Genomic DNA, 13393 nt, shown 5'->3' on the forward strand with positions numbered 1-13393 from the left:
ATATTCAAGACCCTCAAGAAAGGGGAAAGAGAAATTACATTTATCAAGCACGTACTGTGTACCAGTAATTATAGTGGGCACTTTATATTTTATTAAATCCAATCCTTAGAGCTGCAATCAGCCACAGAGAAGATGGTTACCACCTATTTTGCTAATGAGGGAAAGTGACTCCCTTGGAGATCGAGTAAGGGGTTCAAGGTCACAGAGACAGTAACTGGCATCTAGAGCCCCTGCCCCTCACAACATGACAGGGCATCCAAGTCTGCAAACCCTCCAGAGAGCACGCGTCCTTTCCTTCATGTGTTCTTCAGCCCAGGAATGTGAGCACTGAGTGTCAGTTATGTACTAGATGCAGTGCTAGGTTCTGGTGGAGATAAATGGAAAAAAAACTGTCCATGATTTCAACTAAATAAGGATGCCAGGCACGACTAACAGCAGCTTCTGGGGCTCAGGAAATGCCACCAAAATTCGGTGCCAGGGGAGCATCTCTGGGCACTTGGAGGATGAAGCAGGTGAGCCAGAGGATGGCTGAAGAGAGTTTATAACCTTGTTGGTAAATAGGGACAATGATCGCCTCTATGTCATATGGTTCTTCTGAGGATTAAACGAGTCAGTGTAGGTGCATTGCATCGTGTACAGCACACAGGAAGCTCCCAGTGTACTCTAGAGACTGATACTATTCATTTCCCTTGGATAAGACCATAGTTTGGTAAAAGCCATCACAGAACCATGCAGAAGAAAGTAGTGATGAGAACAGGGTTCTGGAGCACGTCAGGGCAGAGTCCTGAATGCTGACCTCTGTACTTGACATCTCTCCTACTTGAGCAAGTACTCTAACCCTCCAGCCTCAGGTTTCTCCCCTCTCCATTCACAGGGCTGTTGTAATGGCTGAGATAAAGCAGGTCAAGTGCTTAGATCAGCACTTGGCAAAGAGTAAGCGCCAGATGTTTGCTGGACCGTGGTTGAGCCCTTGGTGCCGTGGAAGCACCTAGAAGGGGAACATGGACCAGACTCTGCTGGAGGAAGCTCCTCCCAGGAGGCAGAGTTCACTCTGTGAAGGAGTCACCCAACACGGGGCAGGAGGACTGCTGATGCTGAGCAAGGGGGTGGCCCAGTGAGACCCGAGAAGTGGAAGGCTGGTGCGTGGCGAGTTCCAGGAGGTCTGGGGAACAATGCAGGAGCTTGGACTCTGCGTTGGTAACTGCCTGGCCCTGCACCTCCAGCTGCTCTCAACTTCGTCCCCATGCAAAACTCACAGATCATTGTCCGTATGCTGTTGTTTGCCAGCGTAGTCCATTGATTCCAAGGTGAACATGAGGTTTTCTCCTCTAGTTCCAAGTCTTTGAGATCTGGGTGCATTTTCTAGTTGAAGTCAGGACAATTCTTGCCCACCTGGACTGAAGGTGGAGTCTTCCAGAGAGGCTTTGGCTTTGCTTCAGTCAATCATCAAGACTCCACCAACACAGAATTCCTTTACATCTCTGGCTAAGGATTTTGGGGCTACAAGGGTGGAGTAAATCCCAATAATAAAGATTCAAGAGCAAGAGCAGCTGGTAGTTCGAATTCTCTGGAGGGGTTTCCCCCACCCCTGTTGGCAATGTTCTGATGTGCACATTTTCTTGCTATCACCTCCTGTAAGGTGTGTTCACTTCTTTTGTTTATATTTGGCCTTGAAATATGTTTCATATCCCAGCTTCTGTTGAGGTTTTGAGAGGTTCCCTATTAAACTACCCACTTGGGGCATTTTTTCTTTCTTAATATTTCCTCTATGATTTATAATCAAGCATCTCAGAGTCATTGGAAAACAGCACTTGATTTCATCTGTGGATGGTCCCCTTAATATCTTTTGATTTCCAAAGGAAAGCAAAGGCTGCAGTGATGTTAAACGTGTGCTCACCTCTCCGTCTTTACCCATGTGACAGAGGGAGTAATCTTGAAAGTACAACACACTCTATGTCTTCTAGAGTTTAATGTTGAATTCAAGGTTTCCACTGAAGTGTTGGGGATGCAGAGATGGAAGAGGGTGCATCTGGAGGTCAAGATTGTTGGCCATGAGGATATCAGTCAGGAGCCCCTAAGTAGGTGGCTCTCGAAATCTTGCCTGGAAACTGCTGCCATCCTCAAGCCTTTTAGAGAAGCTTCATGAACTGCCTGCATCTGCTAAGACAAATCAGGTGTCCTCAAGAGTTTTCTGGAAGCCACTGGGGAGCTCCCTCTGTCCACCCTACCCCACATTTGTCTACAACCACGTCTTCAAGACAATAGTGGCTTCTGCTCCACTGTTGCATTCCAAATCTCCACAAGCTCCTTTCTCAGGCAGAACCTAACCTGGACCCAGGCTGGGAAAGTTCATGGAATGTGGCCACCTGTCTTCAGGTGGTGGTGATGCTGAATTGATAACAGCTCACCCAGCACACAGGGTTATTCTCTTTCTGAGAAAAATTTGGTGCTGCAATCTTAGAAAAGGCTGCTAGTGAAGAGGAATGGGGGACATGTGGCTTTTGAAGACCCTACCATACCCCATAGTTCCCATTTCTATTTTCGGTTTTTCAATTATCAACATTAGTTCATAGAGATCCATTGGGGCTGATTTGATGCTAATTGAACTGTGGATATATCTGCTTCTTGCTATACAAGCAAAATTCTGAAATTCTCCTGCATATACTCAAGGATTTCACTTTGGGCCTGTTTCCCAGCTGGCATGTGAGGAGGTAGGAAAAATGGGCAGGGAAGGGTGCTGGGTGCCAAGGCTCAAAAGGCCCCTGAGTGAACAGCTGGTAGAGGCCAGCATTGCCTTGGGCAGCTCCTTTCAAGCAGCGTTAATAGAGCAGCCTGTATGTAGACAGTTCTCTGTTACTTTCTTAAGGGACAAAGGAAAGAAATCTACAATATGACCTTGACTTTCAAAGACATGAAAATTGTGTTGGGCTGATATGGCCATGGGAGCCCACTCACAGGCCTGTGCACGTGCTGCTGATGCTATGTGGAAACGTTCTGATGCCCAAGGGAGGCTGGTACACCAGCTGGGGACACGCCAGCCAGAGCCCAGTGTGAATTGGCAAGTCTCTCCCGACCCTGGCAGGAAAATCTGCTATTACAAGTGTCACAGCAGCCCCCAAAATGTTAATCAAACTGCATATGTAACAAGAAAGAGGAGGGAAGAGCATGAGTGACAAGAACACCTTTTTGGTTGTTGTTTTTGTTTGTTTTAGACAGATACTATGTCTTCTTGCAAAATCAGCCTGGTCTCTGAAATTTTCAAGTCATTCTAAGACTGCTAAGCCCCATTTATTATTTCTGTCAGTTTGATTTATTTTTAAAAATTACTCTTAATTTGAGTATTCATGAACAGGGGACCAAAGAAGGGAACAATAAATTGCTTAAAATAATTATTTTATTGTTTAGAATTTGTGGTTAACATGTAATACTTACATATTTTATGGGGTACAATGTAAAGTTTCAGTACTTACTCACTATCAGTATCTGTTAGGTAAATTCAAATCAAAAGCCCAATGAGATTACCACATTCTGGCTAGAATGGTTATTATCCAAAAGGTGACCAAAAAAAAAAAAAAAAAAAAACCACTAAAATGCTGGTGAGGCTGTGGAGGAGGGAACCCCCTATACACTGTTGGTGGGAATGTAAATTGGTATAGCTATTGTGGAGAACAGTATGGAGGTTTCTGAAAAGCTAAAAATAGATCCACAGCAAGACTCAGCTATCCCATTCCTGGAGATACACACACACACACACACACACACACTCATGGCTGCAAGAAATGAAAACAATGCTCTTTTCTATCTACTTGTTTTCCTATTTATTTGCAGAAAAAAATAACGGCAGACTGGGGTAGGAGTTCTGCAAGCAAATCCTTTGGCCAAATCTGGCTTTCCACTTGTTGTGCCAGTTAACTGTTGTTAGGACAAGCCATATTTGTTTGTTTACAATATAAATATTTTCACACTGAGCTGACTAGTCGTGAGAGATGCATGTGTGGCCCATAAAGTATTTACTATCTGGCTTTTTACAGCAAAATATGTGGGCCAATTCCTATTGATTAGGAATATGATTTCTTAATAAATAACTTAATTCCAATTAAAATCAAACCTTTCCTTTTATAGGTTACCTTCCTGGCCCCTCACTGGTTTTTGGGGGAAAAATCTTTTACCATTGATTTTTGCCAGACATGGGTTCCAATCTCAATCTTTCACAGAACATCTGACAACAGCTGGATAGAATTAAAAATAAACTATTCTTTATAGATGTCACAGTGTCATTTCCCCAGCATGTGAAGGCTATTGTAAGTTTTTTGTTTTTTTTTTTTTTTTTTTTTTTTGACAGGCAGAGTGGACAGTGAGAGAGAGAGAGACAGAGAGAAAGGTCTTCCTTTTGCCATTGGTTCACCCTCCAATGGCCGCCACGGCTGGCGCGCTGCGGCCTGTGCACCGCGCTGATCCGATGGCAGGAGCCAGGTGCTTCCTCCTGGTCTCCCATGTGGGTGCAGGGCCCAAGCACTTGGGCCATCCTCCACTGCCTTCCTGGGCCACAGCAGAGAGCTGGCCTGGAAGAGGGGCAACTGGGACAGAATCCGGCGCCCCGACCAGGACTAGAACCCGGTGTGCCGGCGCCACAAGGCGGAGGATTAGCCTAGTGAGCCGGGGCGCCGGCCGCTATTGTAAGTTAAACACTGAGCTTTTAACAGGAACCCACAAGGAGCGGAATCAGGTGATTCTAAACCAAAATCTCAAAAACAATACCACATGTAAGTTTCATACACATAACATAGTCAGGACAGCAAGAATTTGTCTCATGAGTTGTAATTAAGCTAATTGATCATTTCAAATGTTTAGTCTTCTCTGCTTGGTAAAAATAATAATGGGAGAGATTATCTAGTAGACATGGACGTTAATCATAAACTTCTGGTTTTCCATTTTCTGAGTATCCTAAGTGGCTTCCTGGTTGAATACAGCAGTGCTGTGTGATTCCAGTCTGCAGTTCAGTTTTGTTGTGTGGATCTGTTCTGAGAAGAGAGTGCCTAGGATGCCTTCCTGGTTGAAAGTAGTCCAAGTTGTCTAATGGATGCTAGCCCCAACAGGTGTTTTGTGTGAGGATGGCAGGTGGATGGCATTCCCACAGGGTCCCTACTGTACAAATATAGCTTAAAGTGTTCTGGGAGGAGTGGGCATTTGGCATGGCAGTTAAGATACCTGTTGGAACACCCCTATTCCATATTAGAGTTTCTGGTTTCGAGTCCAAGCCCCACTCTTGACTGATTCCAGCTTCCTGCTAATGTGCATCCTGGGAGGCAGCAGGTGGTGGCTCAAAATCACCTGATTTGAGTTTCTGGCTCCCAGATTCAGCCTGGCCCAGTCCTGGTCATTGGGAAGTGAAGGGCCAGATTGGAGTTCTCTCTATTTGTTTATCACCATCTTTCTCTGCCTCTTAAATAATAAATAAATAAATAAATAGTAAATATTTTTCAAGTTCATAGAAAGCGGAATTAAAAGAGGTTTGTTTTGGTGTAATTTTTTTAAATCCCTGTATACTTTTCCAGCCCACATATTTTCCATGAACTTTCTGAAGGTCCCTTATTTCATATTTCAAAGTATTTTTGCACCATAATAAACTAATCCTCTAATTCTACTTTCCATGAACATTTTGAAGTGGTTTCTTATCTGTGGCCTCATTTCTCATCTCTGTCTCTGGGCTCAGCCAGGTGTACTGCTCTCCATGGTGGCCCACAAGCATACTCAGTGTGGCCATGTCTTTGCACCTGTGCTTCTACATCTGCTGGACTCTAACCAAACAGGAAGCCTTCCCTAACCACAGCCCATAAAGGAACACCCTGTCTTCTCTCCACTAGTCTCTATCCTCCTTAAATCCTCATAGCATTCATTGCCACCTGGGACCTCATATGGCTGAATTTATTCATTTCTCTTGTACTGCCTGTTCCCTCCCTGAAGGGCAGACACTCACTTTGACACTTAGATTTACACCTTGATAGATCACCAGCTTCTAGAACTCACATAGAGTGGCATATAGTAATCGCTCAGTGAAATTTTTGAATGAATGAATGTGTGTTTGTGTGTTGTGAAACTTACTTTTCCTTTCCAGGCAGGGACTCCCAAGAAGTATCTTGTCTTCTGTTTACTAAGTTTCCAAACATAACTTACATCTTCATTTTATTAACAACAGGCCAATGAAGATATTAAGAACACATATTTGATTCACAAACAAACCTGGGTTCAGATCTCCACTCTGTAATGTAGTAACTGAATATCACTTAACCTCTCCAACCCTTAATTTTGTCTTTTATAAAATGGTATAGCAATAGTACTTATTACCTAGATTTGTTGGGATTAGATGAGATAGTGAATGTAAGGCATTTGTTTTGATATATGAGATATATTTTAAAATACTATCTTTAATATACTGTACATGTTTCAATGACACATTTCTCAGTTCAAGGTGACTGTCACCAGATTTTGCTGTGATTTCAGAAAAAAACAATTGTAATTAATTGATGGATTAAAAATGACATCCTTATAAGGTCAGGATAAAACTGGAAATGAGTTCAGTTGGGGATTTATGTGTTTGCTATTTTTACTCTACAAAGAAATTGAAAAATGTATTTGGTCCAACTAATCAGTCTTTTCCCTTACAGCTTTTGAATCCCCTATCATTCTTGAAAAAATTTTCCCACCTCAAGATCACAAGCTTATTAATATATTATTTTATTTTATATTTCTCATGAAATTTTTAACATTAAAATTGTATATGTCTGAAATTAATTTTTTAATATTTTCTTAAAGATTTTACTTATTTATTTGAGAAGCAGAGTTACAGAGAGAGGGAGAGACAGAGCAAGGTCTTCCATCTGCTGGTTGACTCCCAAATTGGCCATAATGGCCAGAGCTGAGCCTATACTAAGCCAGGAGCCAGGAGCTTCTTCTGAGTCTCCCACGTGGGTGCAGGGGTCCAAGCACCTGGACCATCTTCCACTGCTTTCCCAGGCCATAAGCAGAGAGCTGTGTTGGAAGAAGAGCAGCCAGGACTCAAACTGGCATCCATATTGAATGATGGTGCTGCAGGTGGAGGCTTAGCCTGCTATGCCACAGTGCTGGCCCCTAGAATTAATTTTGACAAATGAATTTTTGGAAATAGTATCTCTGTAACCTTCATTAAATATCCTGTAATCTATTCTTCTAGTACTGCAGTGTTCATAATTTAGAGCATCATTAATACACTCGAATTTGTTATAGCATTAATGTCCGTCTTTGTTTTACTCCTTTTCAGAAATTTCATGACTTTTCTTACGTGTTAATTCCAGTTAGGAATAAGCCTTTTTATGGTTTAATCATTATCACATTAGTTTATATACACAACTTTTACCTTAAAAATATTGAATTTTTCCGCCTGTTGGAGCAAGATATCTAGTTTCCCCGCGCCCTATTTTGGCTACTTTTATGCCCTTGGGTCAAATTTTTTAAATGCCACATTTATGTGTGTCAGTAAGTTTATCCTTACTGATTTTGTCAGTTTTTTTCAGATATTATAATAAATGAGGTGTTATCTTAGACTGTATTTTTCCTATATAGAGAAACTTGATAAATTTACTGTGCTCTTTTATTGACAGTAATGGTTCTTGCCATTTATTCTTTTGGGTTTTCTAGGGTTAGGAAAAATAATTTTTCTACATCTTTTCCATTACTGTACTGGATAATTTTCTGAAAAGGTGAAGAATATTGGCAATATCAGATATCCTACTCATGTCTACCATGTTAGTGAGAGTTGTTTCTACTGTCTCAAAATTGAGTATAAGATTTCTTTTTTTTTTTTTTTTTTTTTTTTTTTTTTTTTTTTTTTTTTTTTTTTTTCTGACAGGCAGAGTGGACAGTGAGAGAGAGAGACAGAGAGAAAGGTCTTCCTTTGCCGTTGGTTCACCCTCCAATGGCCGCCGCTGCAGCCGGCGCACCGCGCTGATCCTATGGCAGGAGCCAGGATCCAGGTGCTTTTCCTGGTCTCCCATGGGGTGCAGGGCCCAAACACCTGGGCCATCCTCCACTGCACTCCCTGGCCATAGCAGAGAGCTGGCCTGGAAGAGGGGCAACCGGGACAGAATCCGGCGCCCCAACCGGGACTAGAACCCGGTGTGCCGGCGCCGCAAGGTGGAGGATTAGCCTATTGAGCCACGGCGCCGGCCCTGAGTATAAGATTTCTTACATCAACTAAGATTTTGTATGTTAAAAAAGTCAGAAGCAAATCTTGAATCTTGTCAAAGGCTTTTTCAGTGTGTAGAGTCTTGAACTTTTTATTACTTTTCTGTGTGATAAATTATATAAACATATATATTAATATTGAGCCACTTTTTGCATTTGGAATCTTTTCCATGTGGTTATGGTACAATGCTCCTTAAGAGACTATCCAGTGATAGTGGCTAAACTTACACTTAATATTTTCATGTTATTATTCTGAGTGACTTTGGTCTTTTCCCTTGCAGGCTGCTTACCAAGGTCTACATGAAATTGGTTTGGATATTTTCTTCCTGGCTTGGTGGAGTGTTGGGAAGCCCATTAGGTCACAATTCTTCCCTGATCATTAATCCCTGTACTAGACGTTTGCTTTGGGCAAAGCAAAGTGAAGCATTTGGTATAAATGAGCCGCAGAGCTGCTACTCCCACCCCACCTCACTTCACACTAAAGCCCATGCCAGGTGAAGACCAGGCACAGGAGTGCAATGGTTAGAAGAATCTTTCAGCGCCAGTTAAAACAGCTCATATTTTCCTGTGTAGATATTCTAAGTATTGTGGATGCAATGAATTTCCCTCCCTATATTTTTTTTCCTCAGTAAGGACTTCAGAGAGTTACGTTATAGCTCTATAGTGTGCAAACCAATCTCCCAAGAATGTTGTTAAATGCAGATTAAGATTCTGTAATTTGGGGGCAGGACCAAAAGATCCGTATGTCAACTAGATTCTATGTGATCCTGCTGCTACTCATCTGACACACAAGTAGTGAGTGTGAGGCATTGTTATCAAGCATGGCTTTGGTAGACCCCAACTTGCTATCTTCTTATCATGTTCTGAACAGATTTAGAGTGAAAGTGGTGACCAGCCAGAGGCTGCCACGCTGGACCCCTGCAGCTCATCCCCCGGGGTTATGGTTCACACAACCTCTACCATGTGCCTATGCCTCCAGTAGGTTCTGCATGGCTAACTCCATAAATTCTGACTGACTTCAGATTTCAGGGACCCAGCCTATCTCCTCACCATGCAAAGATTTAGATTTTATTAATGCAAAGCTGTAAAATGAACTGAGCATTTACTACCCAGTAAACACACTGTCTTCTTGGATAGAGATGCAGCAGCCACTCAATGAACTTATTCCAAATGTAAAAGCTAAGCAGGTACCTGGAATACTCCAAGAGTAATACTTCCTGGAGAAAACAAATAAAAAAAAAGAGCTAAATTGGTATTTTATAATATGCTTTTCCCCATGATCAGCCAAACAGGGATTATGGGCAAAGGAAAGAAAAAGTAAGGAAGATGAGTTGATAAGACAGCAGGAAAAGGGAATTTTCCTTTCCGAAAAAGTGAGGCTGGAGAGGCCAGATGAGCTGTGCATCTAGAAGGGAAAAACACGCACATGCAACTGCTTTTAAATATAGGCTTAGAAAAGGAACGTCACTTGGGGCTTTATTGGATAGAGAGGGAGACTGGCAAGTAGATGGATCCAGATAAGAATTAGAGGTAGCAGTGTCTGGGTACAAAAAACAAAGGTGACCCTCAGATTGTGCTTGCATTACATGAGGTTGGAAAGGAAAGGGACCACTCGAAGAAAGAGCTGAACCACTTTTTTTTTTTTTTTTTTTTACAGGCAGAGTGGACAGTGAGAGAGAGAGACAGAGAGAAAGGTCTTCCTTTGCCGTTGGTTCACCCTCCAATGGCCGCCGCGGCTGGCACGCTGCGGCCAGCACACCGCGCTGATCCGATGGCAGAACCAGGTACTTACCTTGGTCTCCCATGGGGTGCAGGGACCAGGCACTTGGGCCATCCTCCACTGCACTCCCTGGCCACAGCAGAGAGCTGGCCTGGAAGAGGGGCAACCGGGACAGAATCCGGCGCCCCGACTGGCACTCGAACCCGGTGTGCTGGCACCACAAGGCAGAGGATTAGCCTAGTGAGCCGTGGCACCAGCCTAAGCTGAACCACTTTTATTGATTTGCTTATTTAAGATGCAGAAAACCAGAGTTCTTTCATCTGCTGGTTCACTTTCCAAATGCCTGCAACAGCTAGGGCTGGGTCAGGCCAAAGCCAAGAGCTGGAATGCAGTCTGGCTGTCCCCACCCAAAGACGAGAGCTGTTACCTGTTACCTACTGCCTGCAGGGTGTGCATTAGCAGCAAGTAGGATTTGGGAGCGGAGCTCGGACTCGAACACAGGCACCCCCATATGGAATGTGGACATACCAACCTGCATCTTACCCACCAGGCCGAAGGTTAAGCATCTAACACCTTAGTGAAAGCTTGGGGGGTGGGGAATAGGGCTACCCCAGCCAGGGGCGGGGACAGGGCGATGCAGGAAGAGCTGTGGTAGGATGACCCTCACTAGAAACCCAGAAGTTCTATGGTGTTGTGCGCACCAGGCCCACGTGACTGCCCCCCAGGGCAGAGGCTTCATCTGCTTGGACTTGCTGGAAGGGAGCAATGAGGACAGAGAGGAACGGATGCCAGATGTACAGCCCACACGATCCCCTCGCCGGAGACAGCAGCTGCTGCCCCAGCGTCGCTGACAGACCCCAGCGGCGGCTGCCGGGTTGTACTCGAGGCTGGTTCTGGGAACGCCATTTTGTTCGATTAGTTGCACCAGAGGCTGTATACTAACTTGAGCTTTTAAAAATCTGGCAGGTGTGTAGCTGGTGCTGTCGCATTTTGAGATCTTTAACCCTTTAAACAAAGCGAAAACAGCAATACGACACAAGCAATCAGGGTGGAGGGGCAATGCTTTGTAACAAATGTGACAAAAGATTAATTTCCTTAATACACAAAGATCCCAAAATACCATATAAAACTGACCAACACACACAGACAAGTAATTTAAAGAAGAAATAATATGAGAGGCTTTTAAAGTGAGTAAAAATATTCAATGCTACCCACACCTTAAATATGCAAATGAAAACAGTCATTTTTTTTCACCTGCTAGATGGGCAAGAATAAAAAAATGCGAAATGCACTCTGTCGTAGATCTGGGGATGCAGGCATCCATGTATTTGTGGCAGAGTGCAAACTGAATACTCTTCTTTAGGGAGGAAGTCATTGATATTTCTCAAAATGCTGAAAGCTCACAGCTGGAGCCAGAGATCCAACTTGCAGGGAATGTTCCTGAAGACATATCTGCACGTATGCATGAGGATATGGGGAATGGGTGGGGGTGGTTGGGTGTGTGCAGTATTGTTTATAGCCTGAGAACAGTTTCAATACCCATCAGTTAGAAACTGGCTTGATAAATTAAAGTGCATTCTTTTTTTTTTTTTTTTTTTGACAGGCAGAGTGGACAGTGAGAGAGAGAGACAGAGAGAAAGGTCTTCCTTTGCCGTTGGTTCACCCTCCAATGGCCACCACGGCCGGCGCGCTGCAGCCGGCACACTGCGCTGATCCGATGGCAGGAGCCAGATACTTCTCCTGGTCTCCCATGGGGTGCAGGGCCCAAGCACTTGGGCCATCCTCCACTGCACTCCCTGGCCACAGCCGAGAGCTAGCCTGGAAGAGGGGCAACCAGGACAGAATCCGGTGCCCCAACTGGGACTAGAACCCGGTATGCTGGTGCCACAAGGCAGAGGATTAGCCTACTGAGCCGCGGCACCAGCTACAGTGCATTCTTATAATGGAATGCTACGTAGTTATTAAAATGAGTAAGGTGCACGCTGAAATAGCACAGTCTGCAAGATCGGTTGCTAGCAGGTTAGAACAGAGCATGGAGCGCTGTGAGTAGGATGCTATGGAGTGAGGAGAAAAGAAAGGTGGCAAAGTTTTCTACACTCATGCATTTGATAGTTCTCAGACTCCCCTTCAGTACAATCAGCTCTGTCCCCTGCCCCCTAACTTCAGCCGCTGTCCTGTGGTCCATTGTTCTGCACCGGTGCCCCCTGACAGTGCCTCCCCCACAATCTGCATTGTGTACCACTTGCTTCCTGCCTGCCTTCATTAGCTAGAACCACCAGAAGGACCAAGGTTGGGCAGCTAAAGCAACACAAACTTACTTCTGAAAATTCTGGAAGCTGGCAATCCAAGATCAAGGTTCCAGTCACCTGGGTTCCTGGTGAGGACCCTGTGTGGCTGTCAGAAGTCAATCCTCTCCCTGTGTCCTCACGTGGCGAAGAGGACGAACTCCAGACTCTTCCTATAAGGACACTAACCCCCTCATGGGGGCTTCATCCTCATGACTTCATCAAAACTTCATGACTTCCAAAGACTCCACCTCCAAATATCATCACGTGAGGAATTAGGGCATTAACATATGAATTTTAGAGGGACTCAGTCATTCAGTCCATAAGGCTGTCAATGACAGGGCTTCCCTGGCATTGCAGCGACACAGAAATGCACTCAGTACTCACGCACGTGAGCATGGAGGTGCAGGGGAACTGACTGGGATGCCACTCCTCCAGGGGAGGGCAGGAGCCAATAGGTGGGTGCTTCCCATTCCATTCCCGGGAACAAGATCAGAGACACATCTTATAACCATCTTATCAGAAGAGCCTACAGTTGCTCATTCAGTGCTGGATTCCTGTACAACCTTTTTTCCTCCCTGCTTAACTCCCTCTGTTTGCCACTCCTCACTGGGATCACATACTCAAACTGTCTACAGAGAGGCTTTGTCTTAGCTCTGATTGCAGGGAAAGACAACCTAAGGAAATGCACATGAGAAGATACTTCAAAAAGTTTATGGAAAATGGAATTGAAAATATAAGTTTATTTTGGTGCAGAATTTTTTGAAATACATGCATATTTTTTTTGACAGGCAGAGTGGACAGTGAGAGAGAGAGACAGAGAGAAAGGTCTTCCTTTGCCGTTGGTTCACGCTCCAATGGCCGCCGCGGCCCACGCGCTGCGGCCAGCACACCGCACTGATCCGATGGCAGAAGCCAGGTACTTATCCTGGTCTCCCATGGGGTGCAGGGCCCAAGCACTTGGGCCATCCTCCACTGTACTCCCTGGCCACAGCAGAGAGCTGGCCTGGAAGAGGGGCAACTGGGACAGAATCCGGCGCCCCGACCGGGACTAGAACCCGGTGTGCCGGCGCCGCAAGGCAGAGGATTAGCCTAGTGAGCCATGGCGCCGGCCCATGCATTTTTTATAACATGTATTTTCCACATATTACCAAAATAGTTTGCTAAT

This window comes from Oryctolagus cuniculus, chromosome 11, assembly GCF_051225735.1.
Source record: "Oryctolagus cuniculus isolate XC-2025 breed Fujian yellow rabbit chromosome 11, ASM5122573v1, whole genome shotgun sequence".
Lineage (NCBI taxonomy): Eukaryota > Metazoa > Chordata > Mammalia > Lagomorpha > Leporidae > Oryctolagus > Oryctolagus cuniculus.